We start from the raw sequence: 15,253 nt of genomic DNA, 5'->3' as shown, positions 1-15,253 counted from the left end.
AGCAATGTGGATCAATCTGGAACACAAAACACTCCAGACAATGTATCTCCAAAGTATTGCAAAACAGCACCACCACATAAGGAGAAAGCCAGAGTGGGTGGGGTGGGAGTGGAACTGCACTTTGCAGAATGACAGCACTAGTTTTGTGATCCAAACTCACTTGGTGAGGAGGGGAAGTGAAAACTAGCAGCTCGGTCTCACTAACTCACTCTTTTGTAAGTTCTTTGGATGCTAGAGTTTGGTAGCATTTGGTCTGCTTATTTAGAACCCAGCCTTCTTCATATAACTGTTTTTCAGTCCTTTTCTCTTAAATGGAAACTGAATCAGACTCCAAACCAAATGCAGTGGGTGGGGTCTTGCACAGTGTTAGTGGCTATTGCTTCATGTTATTTTTGCGTAGCTTTAAAAGAAGATGATAGGGATGCAGGTGCTGCTGTGGTCTAAACCTCTGAGCCTAGGGCTTGCCGATTGGAAGGTTGGTGGTTCGTATTCCCATGACGGGGTGAGCTCCCGTTGCTCGGTCCCAGCTCCTGCCAACCTTGCAGTTCGAAAGCACACCAATGCAAGTTGATAAATAGGTACTGCTCCGGTGGGAAGGTCAACGGCGTTTCCATGCTCTGCTCTGGTTTCGCCAGAAGCGGTTTAGTCATGCTGGCCACATGACCTGGAAAAACTGCGGACAAACACCGGCTCCCTCGGCCAGTAAAGCAAGATGAGCGCCACAACCCCAGAGTCGTTCGCGACTGGACTTAACTGTCAGGGGTCCTTTGCCTATTTAAAGGAGGAGGAGCTAAATTTGTGGAGGCAATGCTATCAATGGCTCCTAGGGTTGTGAACTGCCCCAGCCCCTGTCCTACTCAAATTCTGGAAAAGGTGACTACTTTCAAAGGGGACATAGTGTAGAGGGAGGGAGGGTTGGCACTGCAAGGAGATGAAGGGAGAGTTGAAGTGAAGCAGACATAAATAGCTCCTCAGTTTCCCCTTTGCATTAGCCATGCCTGCCCAAGTTTTCCCTCAAACCCCCACCCCTTGAGGTGAACCCTGCCCAATTCATGCTTCCTCTCAACAGCTGTTGAGCAAAGGCAGTGATCCTGTAGGGTGCAGGCTGCTGCTTTTCAATTGACTTCCTGCAGAGCAGTGGCGTAGCGTGGGGGGTGCAGGGGGGCCGGCCGCACCAGGCGCAGCATCTGGGGGTTAGGGTTAGGGGCGCAAATCCATGGGTTAGGGGGCGCAAATCCACGGGTTAGGGGGCGCAAATTACTTGCCTTGCCCCGGGTGCTGACAACCCACGCTACGCCACTGCTGCAGAGAAGCTTAGAAATGAGCACCCAGCAGAATTGAACCCCCTGCAAATTCTCCTTCCCCTGACCCAATCCCAACAAATTAACCCTCCCCGCCCCCAAATAAACTTTAACCCAAGAACTAGAACTAATTCAGGACTGCATCTGAGGCAGACGTATAGTCCTGTTGTAGGGGGTCCCCAAGTTGGGGCCATGGAATGGATATGGGAGGCTATGAAAAAGCAATACATATATTTGCATAAATATACTATCTATGCTGCGTTTCTCTGATCGACATTTTGCCAGAAAGGTGGTAGTGTGTGTGAATTTACCACACACACACACCCCTCCTCTGAAAGAATTCATCAGTGATGAATATTCCAGCTTTCTTTTAAAATAGTGTCCCATGCACAGCCCTGGCAGTCATATTAGGCAGAAGAAGAACATGTGGAGGACTAGTTTTGTGCCAACTGTTTCCTGCCCATCTAGGAAAACAAATGCAGCAGGCCTCTCATTCATCACACCTTGCTCCATTGCAGTGTAGGTATTTTCCATTTGCTAACTTTGTAGCCATGGCGTTTAGTGCTTGCTTCATTTAATGGAAACTCTTAATTCAGACACCTTGATTGACAAATCACACAGAGGCACACAGATTTCCAAAAATACACATGGGGAAAGGGAGCTGAAAAGTCCAAAGACATATGTTGGTGTGTGGAGGATCTTCAGTCAGCTTTAGGACCTGTCTATAAGCCAGCGTTGCAGAAGTCTCTGTCTTCACAACAGAGGATTTCCATGTAACCAGTAACTTTACCACCTTGGCTGATGTTCTTTCTAGTGCCACACTCCGATAGAGCTTTCACACAAAACAAAACCACTTCTTTCAGTTCCCCATCTATGATGGTAGTGGGAACAATAAATTGAGAGAGAGGATAGGAAGAAGCATTAGCATTTTATTTCCACTAATAGTGACATATACTTTGCATTAGATGTCAAAACACTTCCCAGCCCCCACCTTTTTAAAGGTTGATACACATTAAGCTATTCTTCTGCCCATTGTGCAAAAAGGATAAGGGCATGACCCCAAAACATTTCTCTGGTGAAAACTGGGACATCCCATTCCATAATGATATTTTTACTATTTATACCCCACACATCCTAGTGGGTTGCCCAACACTCTGGGAAGCTTCCAACATATATAAAAACATAATAAAACATTGAACATTAAAAGAAACCCTTCCATATACAGGATTGCCTTCGGATGCCTCAAGGTTCGGATAACTCCATGCCCTCCAACATTTCTCCAGTGAAAGGGACATCCTAAGGAAAAGCGGGATATTCCAGGATCAAATCAGAAATTGGCTGGCTTCTCTAAATCAGGGACATCCCTAGAAAATAGGGGCACTTGGAGAATCTGTAAGGGATGTCTGAAGAATGATTTTTGTTAAGGATTCTTTGTGGTGGAAAAGAAATGTATTTGCATTTGATCCAGGGTATGCAATGTGGTGACACTAATGTTTGAGAGTACAGCGATAGCTCTGTTGTACAGCATGTGGACAGCACATTATCTACAGAAGTTTGAGGTTCAGTTCCTGGCACCTGCAATTCATAAAATCATAGAATTGTAGAATTGGAAGGAATCATCTAGTCCAACCACCTGCAATGCAGGAATCAAAGGGGATTCAAAGGAATTCACAGGGGATCAGGTAGCAGGTGAGGTGAAAGACCTCTGTCTGAGATCCTGAGCAGTTTCTCCCAGGAGGAGAAGTCTAAGACTATTACAGGTCAGGAGTGAGATAATGTGTTAGGAAATGGATGTCCCTCCAGGATACATGACATCCCATCCTGCTACAGAGAAACAAGAAACAAAATTCTGGTAAGGAAAAGGGGGTTGTAAACAGAGAATTGTGAATTATGGTGCTGGAGGAGACTCTTGAGAGTCCCATGGACTGCAAGAAGATCAAACCTCTCCATTCTGAAGGAAATCAGCCCTGAGTGCTCACTGGAAGGACAGATCCTGAAGCTGAGGCTCCAATACTTTGACAGATCCTGAAGCTGAGGCTCCAATACTTTGGCCACCACATGAGAAGAGAAGACTCCTTGGAAAAGACCCTGATGTTGGGAAAGATGGAGGGCACAAGGAGAAGGGGACGACAGAGGACGAGATGGTTGGACAGTGTTCTCGAAGCTACCAGCATGAGTTTGACCAAACTGCAGGAGGCAGTAGAAGACAGGAGTGCCTGGCATGCTCTGGTCCATGGGGGTCACGAAGAGTCAGACATAACTAAACGACTAAACAACAACAAACAGAGAATTCCTCCAGCATGCCACATCCTTGAAATGTGCGTGGTCAACGGCACTTCCATCATTACCATGCAAGCAGTGAGGAGGCTAACCCAATCTCCGGTGGCAGTAGGAAGTGCATCTGTAGTATATTTCCCCACCATTTACCAATCAAACCCAAAGAAATTTAAACTGGGGGAACTCACTCATTGCATACTCTTTTGAGGCAGCATATTTTGTGCCTTTGCAGGGTAGCGGTTTCAAACCTTGCATCAGATTGTAGAATGCACATTCCAAGGCATCAGCTAGAAAAAATACAGCTTTGTTATTTCTGGGAGGTACACCCATTGAGTTTGCCCTGGACGGGGGTGTCCTCTCAGTGAAGGAGCTGGTACACAGTTTGTGGGTGCCACTGGAGCCACCATTGTTGCTTTCAAGGAAATTGTATCCCTGTTTAGGCATCTGTGTAAAACCTGGTGACTGTGGAAAAGTTGGTTGAAATCAGCTCATGAAGCTAAGGTGCCCGCCATTATTTAAGCTGCTCTACTCAGGAGTGAGGGGTGAAGGGTGAATTTGGGGTTTTATGCAAGTTCAGATGTAGTAGGAACATGCTCCAGTGAGAAGGAGGAGAATTTTGCATGATAATTTTATATTTGACACTCCTAATTCCTGCAACTGCACGTCTTCTAAATATGAATGGAGGAATAAGTAGCATTGCCTATGTGATGTTTGCATGCAATGTCCAAATCAAGCACGCTGCTCTGTGCATGGTGCCAGTTTTATGCCTCATCACACATACACATACACACACACACACACACACACACACATAGAGAGAGCAGATTTCAGAAGACAAAAACCGGCCCCAGGCAAGGGGGATGGTGAAGAACATCTTTGGATTCAGACTTAAAGGTGAACATACCGACTCCACACATCCTGGACCAATAAATGAACTGAAGCAAAACTATCCTTTAATACCTTTCATTATCTGATCCCATAATGGAATTATCACAGTTAAGACAGCAGAGGGATCCATTCTGCAGCATAATGGTGTATCAGACTTACACAGTTCACATCTCAGAATGTATTGCAGAGGCTTCTCTTGAGCAGCTTCTCAGTTATGTGGAGAAACACCACTCTTTCCTTTCTAACAAATTTAGCACCAACATACCTTTCAACACCCATCTGGCCTGAAACACAGCCACATTCACGAAAATTGTGTATCTTACATTGACCTCATGGATCTTTAGTGCATGATCATATCCCATGCTATTTTTCCAGGTACCTAAACTCACAAAACACCTCCTTTGTTCTCTTATAATGGTAATGGTGCCCACCTGAGAGGTGCCGGAACTGAGTTCCAGAAAGTCCTACCTGGGAAAAAGCATGCACTGCCACAGTAGGATTTTTCACCAGAGTGATCTGCACCCACTTCCACTAGCACAGAAAGTAGATCTGCCTAGGAATCTGTCTAAGCTAAGTGTTCACAATGTTGTTGTTTTTTCCTGTTTGCAGAAGGATTGTGTGCATTTGCACACTCTACGCAGGGCTACCTCTGAAGGCGAACAGAAAACCTCAGGTGCACAGAGAGAGAGAATATAATGCTTTTATATAATTTGGTCTTTCTATCATTGTTTGCAGACTTGAGAGGGCTCTCTAGCTCGAAAGATTAAAGCTGCTTGGAAGTTGACATCTACAACTCATCTTTGATCAAAACTCCTTCTCTCAGCCCTGGAATAAGGAACTTACCTTCAGGAGGAAGATAGATGAAAGCACAGAAGGCAAGGAGCAGGATTTGAACCATGGGGAACAGCTTGGAATCAAGAGGATTCTGTCTGCCATGTAGCAATTCCGGGATACAGAAGAAGGTGCCTTGGTCTCCACTCACTTCCAGCTAGGTGGACAAACGTTTTGCTTTTATTGCATTGATGGCATGACTGCATAGGCCCCTCAAGCCACCTCATTCTGTACCTATTTTTGGTAAGGACAGAGTCTTGTAGTTTTCTTGGCATGGATCGGACCTCTTAGGTGCCATGAACTCACAAACTGGCTGGACAGTGATCAAGAGTGGACTGGGAGATTGCAACACCACTAGGACTGAAACCAACAGAGAAGGGGATCCAGCACAGGAGGAACGGATGTTACTGCTGCAGTTTTCTGATGCAGATCTTCACTCAGACCTTCTTATGTGGTTGAGAGGGGGTGCCATTTTGTGGTTAACCTCAGATGTCAAAATGCATTGGTTAAAATGCACCCCTGGCTGTGGATGTGTGGTAATGGAGAAAGGACGGCCATTTAAATCCCAAAAATGTTGGGTGGCCGCTAGCAAAATTGACCTTCGGTGGGACAGAATTTTGCCACCCAGCCCCAAATGTCTCAGGTGATGATATTTTTGCTAATAAGAGGTTAGCTCCAACTTTGAATTGTGTGATTACTGACTGGCATGTTCTGGTGACAGCTAGGTAACAGATGTATCTTTGTACAATAGTCTGCTTTATAGCTATGCAAAAGAGAGAGATTTACACACACACACAAACAAAGAGGCATTAATATAGTTTAAGGGCACAGTTCATAAACATGTCCTTGGCAGTGTGCAGCAGAGCCAGAGAGTTGTGCAATCTGGAGGGGATGTGGACTTGGGAGAGCTTCAAGGGCCGGAATCGATGCAGGGAATATAAAGGCATATAAGGGAAGAAGTCAGAGTACTTAAATAACATTCAAGAGTGCTTATAAAATTAATTCTGGATCAGGCATGCACACAGTGCACTGATAAAGGACTGCTCAAAAGGCAATGTACAATTGCATTAAGACTTCCCTGTAATGTCACATTTGGCAGATTCCTTTTGCCTGCAGTTTTCCTAATTTGCTTCCCATCTGGGATGGTCAGTGCAAATGAATGGAGAGAGAGAGAAAGAGAGAGAGAGGGAGGGAGGGAGGGAGCAATAGTTACATACACTTCAGATTAAATGTCAAAACCTCTTTCCACCCAATCTGTTTTATCTTCAGTTCAGCATTGTACAGAAAGGATAAGGGAAGCAAAACCCATGGCTGATTTGAGTTTAGGATTCTATGACTGAAAATCAATTTATTTCCACTCTCTCGAAGCTGCACAGCATACTGGCATAATGTTTATGACTGAGCACCCCACTATGTGTGTTGCATACAGAAGGTCACATGTTCAATCCCTGGCATCCCCGAATATAAAAGGATCAGTGAGCAAGTGGGGTGGGCGACAGGCCTCTGGCTAAGAACCTGATTAGCTTCTCCCATTATGAGAATTCAAAGGGCATCATGTTATTCATCAACTCAGGATTAGATATTAATGACTCTAATTCATTAATTGAAAAAACCATGAAAAACCTGATTTATTGGCCCTCCCTCATTTATCTTCTCTCCTCCTAAGTGGACGTGATGTTCTCTTGGATTTTGGTTGAGGTATGCCATCATATGGGGGCGGGGAGGAAGCACCTACTCCATTTTGGTGAAGGCCCATGCCACAGCTGCTTTTGTCCACGTGAGCCTGAAGCCTTAATTACTTAGGATCCATTTGCCCGCTTACCCAGGACGTAGAGGAGACAAGAAGCACCAGGGATTCAGTTCCTTCGGAGAAAAAAGTTTATTGTGATCTGCGCAGAGGCAACCAGCAGAATTGCTTCCAAAGGCTGGCGGCCCCTAATACCCATAAGCAAGCAATATTTATACCCCTGCAGCAGCTCCCGACCACCCCACCACCAGTAACTCATATCATATTCCCTGATTTACCTTATTGCCTCATTGGGTGTTGCTAAAGCATTTCGCCAGTGCACTCCTTTCGCTTATCAGTCAAGCCTACATATCTTGTTTGCTCCAGCTGCATTCCTCCTCCTCACCTCCGGGCATTGCCTTCCAACTGTCAGTGCACTTCCTGCCTACTCCCTTCATTCCCTCCTCTTCTACTGAACAACCTAGCCTCTAGGTTCGTTCGCAGGGACAGGTCTATACTCATGCATGAGGGCAATGGCCCGGGGACCCATCATGCGGGACATCATCTTTTGCATCATCTGCTGCAAGCATTGCATCAAGCAGGGAATACAGAGGCAGAGAAGCAACAAGATTATTAGGGGTCCTACTATCAGGACCAACAGATGGCGAAGCCAACTGCCATCAGGCAACAGGAATAGAGCCAGGCCCATGGATCAACAGCAGGGGTGGATAGTGGGTTGTCGGCTATCATAGTTTCCATGTGGTCAATAGTAGCAGATATACTAACATTGTTATCAGGAATGAACATACAGAAGTGGGAGTGAACAAAAGCACAAACTCCTCCCTCTGACGGCAAGATAATATCTAGAGCAAAGCGGTTCTGGAGGATAACATGTCTCATAGCTGAAACTTCTTGGTTCACTTCCCTCAATGCTTTTATAGTATCATTAAACAAACCTTCAGTCCAGTTAGCTAAGCGGTGGAGATCCCTATAGTTCATGGCTACTCCTACTGAAGGTAATAGGGCATGGGCGACTTGGGTCTCAACATATTGATCGATAGGCACATTGACATTCCGACGGTTGCGTAGCCTGAGAGAAGCGGGTAGCTTTTCAACCTTATATAAAAGGGGGACCACAAGGCCCAGTGTACATAGTCCAGTAAGGTTGTGGGGAATAGATTTATAAGCTGTATCTCCACAGCATAACCATAGCTCCCTGTGGAGCAAATAAGGAGTGTTAGAATTTTGGTCTGACCAATTAAAAGCATCAGTAAACACATGACTAATGTACCACTGCTCTTCTGTGATATTAACCAACATAGGGATGGAGGAATTATAGTTCCAGTTCACTCCCTGCAAACCTTGCTCCGTTGTTTTTAACATTGCACTGGTGTCAGAGTGATAACAGACTGAGGTGCTACCATATGTGATTGTAGTTGTGCAGGAACAGTTGAATTTAAAATTCATTGTACGCAAACAATTTGGATAATCACCCCACGATTCGGACCCTTGTGAGAAATTAAAAGAAATATGAGCTGGCTCAAAAAGCGTAAGCATCACAGGGGGCTTTTGGATATCATTGGGGTTGATCTTATTAGTTATGGTGAAGTTCTTACTAATGGGTATGCCATGCAACATTAGGCCCGAGCGTCGCGTGTGTGGTGGTATATGCATGCATAACCAACAATTAGAGACCTTCAGGAGAGTGGCAAACCTAATCACATCCCTTACATAGATGTTCTTCTCCCACATCCTATGGTATTTCTCCCTCCTGGAGGTTTTGTTCATTAGGCCTGTCCTTTGTTGTGGACCTAGGCCTGTATTACCTTCTCCCAAAGTTAGACAAACAAAGCACATCAGGAGAATCATTAAGGGAATGGAAATGGAAGGCCGCCTTTTTCCACAAATCATATGGCGCTCGTGCCAGCAAAAATATAACAGCATCCATATGATCAGGGCGGTACATATTACTCCTACCCACCATGCCCAATGGTTCCATGGTTCCTCCCATCACTCCTTAATCATGATAAGGGTCTGGGGAAGGGTTTGGCCTGCCTGGGCGTTTGGGGTGATCAGGATAAAGGGGTCGTGGAAACCTCCAAGCGTCAAATCCTATAGTATGCAAATAGAACCCTTCTAGTCCTGCGGGGTGACTATATCCTTGGTGGGTGGAGGGCAAACACAAGTCCCATGGGGAAGGAGCCCAAGGTTGGTGGATTACCACACACCCACAAGAGTAGGTGGCAGCATTGACACGGCCGGCACTTGATATCAAAATACCCACGGGCTCTTCCTCACACCAAATAATACACACTAGAGTTCTTTCGGGATTCAAAACATTATCAGGTGGTGTTACTCGAACTGCAGGCACGTTGGTAGCGCTGCCGGCGGGCACTCCTCCCATCCACTTCTTCAGCCGTGCGTAGAGGTATCAGCGTCCGGAGTGATACCAGCAGGGCGGTCGTCCGCTGGGCGCCTGGAGATGGTCAACCGGAGGGGGTCCTTGGGATGCGGGGACACAGTCCAATCAGAGACTACTTTCTTCACTTGAGTGTGGTGGACCCAAGGGGTAACGCCAGCGACCTTCACAGCAGTGGGTGTAGAGAGGAGAACAGTGTAGGGTCCCTTCCAGCATGGTTGTAGCGGGGTTTGGGCCCAGTCTTTCACCCACACTTCGTCACCTGGCTCGAACTGGTGCAAAGGCTCGACTAAAATGCAAGGAGTCCGAGCTTGGGTCCACCTGTTGAGAGAGAGAAGAACTCGGGAGAGTGACTGCACATAATTATTCAACTCCACATCTTCAACAGGGATAGGTGAAAGCATGCGCACATAAGGAACCAGTCTCCCAAACATCACTTCAAAGGGTGACAAGTGAGTACGTTTCGATGGGAGACTACGGACTCTAAGCAAAGCCAAGGGCAACATGGACACCCAATTAGACCCTGTTTCTTGGGTCAATTTGGACAGTTGATTTTTCAAAGTCCTATTCATTCTTTCCACCTTCCCAGAACTTTGGGGTCTATATGCAGTATGTAATTTCCAGTTTATTTGCATTATTTTTGCTAATTCCTGTAAAACTGAATGCACGAACGCTGGGCCATTATCTGATCCTATAGAGCGGGGCAAACCATAGCGGGGAATGATTTCCCGCAGCAGACATCTAGTGACTTCAGATGACCGCTCAGTCTTAGTGGGCCATGCCTCAACCCATCCCGTGTACGTACATACTGCCACAAGCAAATAATGATACAATCCACATCGAGGTAATTCAGTAAAGTCCACAACGAGGTCCTCCATGGGTGCCGTCCCACTGTGCTGAACTCCTGGTGGAGTCAAGTGTCCAGTTCTAGGGTTGTTCCTTTGGCACAACGTGCATTTCCTGGAAGCTTGGGCAGCCAGTTGGTAGAGGTTGGCCACATAAAAACACTTTTCCAGCTGCTTGGTCGTGGAATCAGGTCCCACATGGGTGGACTCATGGTACCGCTGAATTGCTTGCCGGGACAATGATCCTGGGATCCATATCCGGTCATCAGGGGTGAGATACCATCCTTCTTTAGAGAGCCTTAGCTCCTCAGCGTCTGCTGTGGCCATCTCATGGGCAGAGTACCTTGGTTTCAAGGTGCTATCCAGAATTTCTTCTGGTACCAGGGCCCCAATGAAAGGTGTTGGGGATGACCCCCGGGCTGCTTCCTTTGCTACCCGGTCAGCCAGGCGGTTTCCCCTGGCCTCTTCAAAAGGTCCAGTTTTGTGTCCATAACAGTGTATCACTGCCACTGCTTCAGGTTCCCAGACAGCGTCCAGAAGGTCCAAGAGCGCCTGAGGGTGCGCCACTTGACCCCCTCTGGAAGTGAGCAGACCTCGTTCCTTCCACAGTGCCCTGTGGGCATGCAGGGTGAGGAAAGCGTACTTTGAGTCAGTATAGATATTGATCTTTTGCCCTTTTGCTAGGCACAGGGCCCTGGTAAGTGCCGTTATTTCTGCCAGTTGGGCTGAGGTTCCCGGTGGGAGTGAGCTGGCCTCGACCACGTTGTTTTCCAGGGCTACCACTGCATATCCTGCCTTTCGCTGTCCAGCCTCAACAAAGCTGTTTCCATCCACAAACCATGAAGGCCAATGTGGGTTCGCCTCATCTTTAAGGTCAGGCCTGCTGGAATACACTTCATCCATGACCTCTACACAATCATGGGTCGGTCCTTCACCTTCTCCTACCGGTAAAAAGGTAGCTGGGTTAAGGGCTGTGGTAACCTGAAACTTCAGGCGTGGATGTAATAACAGCATCTGGCACTTCCTCATTTTCGCTTGTGATAGGAAATAGGTGCCTTTCATGTCAAGTAAGGCTGGGACTGCGTGTGGAGTCACACAGGTGGTGTCCTGTCCGAACATGAATTTATCTGCCTTTGTGAGTAGGGTGGCCACTGCCACAACCGCTCTCATACAGGGGGGCAACCCCTGTTCTGTTGGGGTTAGCTTCTCTGACAAGTATGCAATGGGTTGCTGCCAATTTCCCAGTTTCTGGCGTAAGACTCCCTTGGCTACCCCCTGGTCTTCATCTATGAACAGGGTAAAAGGCTTCTTGGGGTTTGGGATGCCAAGCGCTGGGGCTTGTTGTAATGCCACTTTGAGATCCTGAAAAGCCTGCTGCTGTTCCCTGCCCCATATAAAAGGATCCTTCTCTGTTCCCCTAGTTGACTCATGCAGGGGCCGAGCAATGCTGCTGTAGTTAGGTATCCATATCCTACAGAACCCTGCGGATCCCAGAAAGCCACGGAGCTCCCTGCGGTTCTTTGGCTCTGGTATCTGGATAATAGCCTGTTTTCTTTCCTCCCTTAGAGTTCGCTGTTGGTGAGAGATGTCAAAACCAAGGTATTTTACAGTTGGTTGACATATCTGCGCCTTCTTCTTGGATACCCGGTATCCAGCCTCGGCCAGGTGATTTAACAAGTCCTTGGTGGCTTCCATGCATGTTGTTTTGTCCAAATAGGCTAATAAGAGGTCATCTACATACTGCAGCAAAACCCTAGTTGGGGAGGTGGGGAAGCTAGCCAAATCTGAGGCCAATGCCACCCCAAAAAGGGTTGGGGAATTCTTGAACCCCTGTGGTGCCAGTCCCTGGGTCAGTCCATTGAAATGCGAATAAAGGCTGACTTTCTTCTGCTAATCTGCAGCAGAAAAATGCATCTTTTAAATCCAGCACTGTGAAGCACCGAGCTGTTGGTGGAATAAGGCTCAATAATGTGTATGGGTTTAGCACATTTGGGTGGAGCGTTTCCACGGCCTGGTTCACCAGCCTCAAGTCCTGGACTGGTCTGTATCCTCCTCCCTCCTTCTTTACAGGGAGTAAGGGGGTGTTCCACTGTGACTGGCATGGTTTCAGAATGCCATACTGAAGAAGCCGACCTAGATGGGTCCATACTCCCTCTGCTGCCACCCTCGGAATAGGATATTGGTTCACAGCTACTGGGTTGGTGAATGGCTTTGGCTTTACAATTATTGGAGGTATATATTTGGCCATGCCGGGGGGGTTGTCCTCTGCCCACATTTCAGGGTTTACCTCATTGAGGGACAATTCCCTCCTCTTCTTTTACCATCATGAGGCGCCAATGTTCCCTCAATGGTTCCTCTAGGGCCCACTCTCTGACAGGCCCAGTGGACATGGCAACTTCCCCAGATGGGTTGAAGAAAATTTGAGCTTGTAGTTTTGCCAATAAGTCTCGGCCCAACAATGGGATGGGGCATTCCGGAATGTACAAGAATTTATGTTGTACTACCTGGCCTCCTAATTTACAAGTTACAGGCTGTAGAAAGGGGGCTTTTTGTGATTTCCCAGTTGCCCTAATTATGCTGATTGTTTTGGTGGCAGGCTTAGTCACAGGGATTGGGACGACAGAATAAGCTGCTCCTGTGTCCACTAAAAAGGGCATCATTTGGTTCCCTGCTTGTATCTTGACCATGGGCTCACGGGAACCTATATCTGCTGGGCCCGGTCTGTCCTAATAAGTCTCTTCATCTTCCCTCAGGCTCATGGCTACCGGCTGCCGCAGCAGTGGTGGCATCAATGGAGGCCCTTGGCCTCTTCCTCTACCCCTCCCTTGATTCCCAGGAGCCCAGGGTCTTGGACCCGGGCCTGGTGTAGCCTGGGCGGGTTCGGACATCCTAGCTCCTCTTCCCCTGGCTTCTTGTTGTGCTTGTGGGCATTCCCATTTCCAGTGCCCTTCCTGCCGGCAGATTGCGCATTGGTTCTGTCCCAAGCGACTTCGCCCTCCTCCCTGGGCGGCTTCTCCTCCCGAAGGGCCGCTAGCCCGTAGCGCCATTAACTTCTTAACTTGGTATTTCTCTTTCTTTTTCTGAGCTTCCTTCTCTCTCTGGTTATAAGTAGTCTGTGCTATTTCTAGCATCCACTCTAAGGAATGTCCCATGAACCCTTCATTCTTCTGGATTTTCCGGCGAATATCGGGAGCTGCCTGGGCTACGAAGGCGGCCTTCACAATAGGGGCATTTGCTCCGTCATCTGGGTCCAGGGGAGTATACTGTCTATATGCCTCTTTCAGTCTTTCTAAAAATGCTCCGGGTGGCTCTTCAGGCTTCTGAACCACTTCCCTAACTTTCATCAAATTAGTAGGCTTCCGGGAGGCCCGCCTCATCCCAGTCAATACATGTTGGCGGTACGTATTTAAAGAATTTTGGCCTCCTACTCCTTGGTAATCCCAGTTAGGGGTTTCTCGGGGGTAGGCATTATTTATGGCCACCTCACCCAGGTTTTGAGCCCGCAAATGCGCTCTTGCCTCAGTGTGGACTCTCCTAGTTTCTTCTGTAGTTAGTAGTGAGTCCAGGAGGTATTGTACATCATCATAAGTGGGATTATAGGTTTTAAAAATCCCGTCAAACAATTTTATAATTTTCGCTGGGTTCTCCTCAAAAGAGGGGTTCTGATTGCGCCAATTACATACATCTGCACTTGAGAAAGGCACATGTTGGACGGTATATGTTCGCGGCGCTGGTGCCCCGTTCGCCCCTGGGGGTCCCGGTGGGTCATAAACCCGGCGCAGGGGGGCTATCTTCTCTGCTCTCTCCTTTTGTTCCTTGGCTGCCTTATGCAGGGCGGCTCTATCCCAAGCCTGTTCCCAATGTCTCTGTTTCTTCTTCCATTGGTCCCTTTTACACTCCGTGGCACTCACTAAGTGCCCACTCACATCTATTTCTTTCTTAAAGTCCTCTACAAAATCTCTAACTCTTTTCCTTTGTTCTTCAGTCCACCTCTTTCCACCCTTTGTCAACTTTACAATAGTCTGTCTAAACTCCTCATCCTCTTCCTTTTCCTCATCTGATTCATCATCTTTGGCCGCCCCTGGCTCTGGCGGTGCTGTTGGTGGGGCATATGGGGGAGGAGGTCTCAATACACCTCCTTCTTCTTCTTCCGGGTCCTGTAAGACCGGGGGTTTTGGCTGCGTTCTGACCGCACACAGGCGGGCACCCTGGTCTATTCTACTGCGGCAGGATTTCAGCCACAAGGGATTCTTTTCCACATTAGTTTTCCAGGTGGAGATATAAGGAATCTGGTCCAGGTGAACATTAACTATATTTCGCCACAGGGGGTCTATTAACTGCAGGTCGAGAGTGCCCTCTGATGGCCAGCCAGTTCCTTGCGTGGGCCAATCTACTTCACATAAAGTTCTGAGTCTCTCTTTCTTCAACTTAAAACCCCAGTCGTCATCTTTTGTAGCTGTTCTCCAGTTATCCAGGAAACACTGCAAGGGGGTACATTTACTGCCTCCAGACCTCATGTCTAACAGAATACTACGCTCCTATATGGGACTTCTCTTCAAACACACCGGTTTCGCTACAGACCGTTTCTTGGACGAGCTCTCGCTGCCAAGAAACACATGGTCCTACACTCGCTTGGCCAAGGGGATGCTAAGCCCCGGCCACTCATACATTCATCCTTTCAATGGAGTATTCTTCACACCACACAAAACACAGGCTCCTCTCTGTCCTCCCCTCCTACCCTACTGGCGGCACTTTACTGCCACGGCCAGTTTCCTTCCTGGCGGCACTTTATTGCCATGGCCAGGCGAGGTTGATCAAGCTTCTAGCCCCTTTCCCTTAGGGCTTACCTTTCTCCTATTGTGGGTCCCTTTCCTCAGCCGTCCTCATTTCTCCCTCGACCGGGTGTCTCCACTCCGGGACGGTGTGGCTGGCTCCCCCTACAAACTGGCAGGGTGCACGCTGGAGC

General features: G+C 47.7%; 1 long non-coding RNA gene across 1 annotated transcript in view; it reads right to left on the bottom strand.

Annotated features, from left to right (window-relative positions):
- Nucleotides 1-1,699: 1,699 nt before the first annotated feature.
- Nucleotides 1,700-15,253, bottom strand: part of LOC310702964 — a 34,230-nt gene continuing 20,676 nt past the window's right edge. Inside the window, exon 3 of the long non-coding RNA XR_014523842.1 lies at nucleotides 1,700-2,172. This is a non-coding gene — a long non-coding RNA (uncharacterized lncRNA). The remainder of the gene's footprint in view (nucleotides 2,173-15,253) is intronic.

Source organism: Podarcis liolepis (assembly GCF_965112155.1).
Source record: "Podarcis liolepis genome assembly, chromosome: 3".
In the NCBI taxonomy this organism is placed as follows: domain Eukaryota; kingdom Metazoa; phylum Chordata; class Lepidosauria; order Squamata; family Lacertidae; genus Podarcis; species Podarcis liolepis.
The sequence above is the reverse complement of the archived record's forward strand: the minus strand, read 5'-3'. Positions and strand labels throughout refer to the sequence as shown.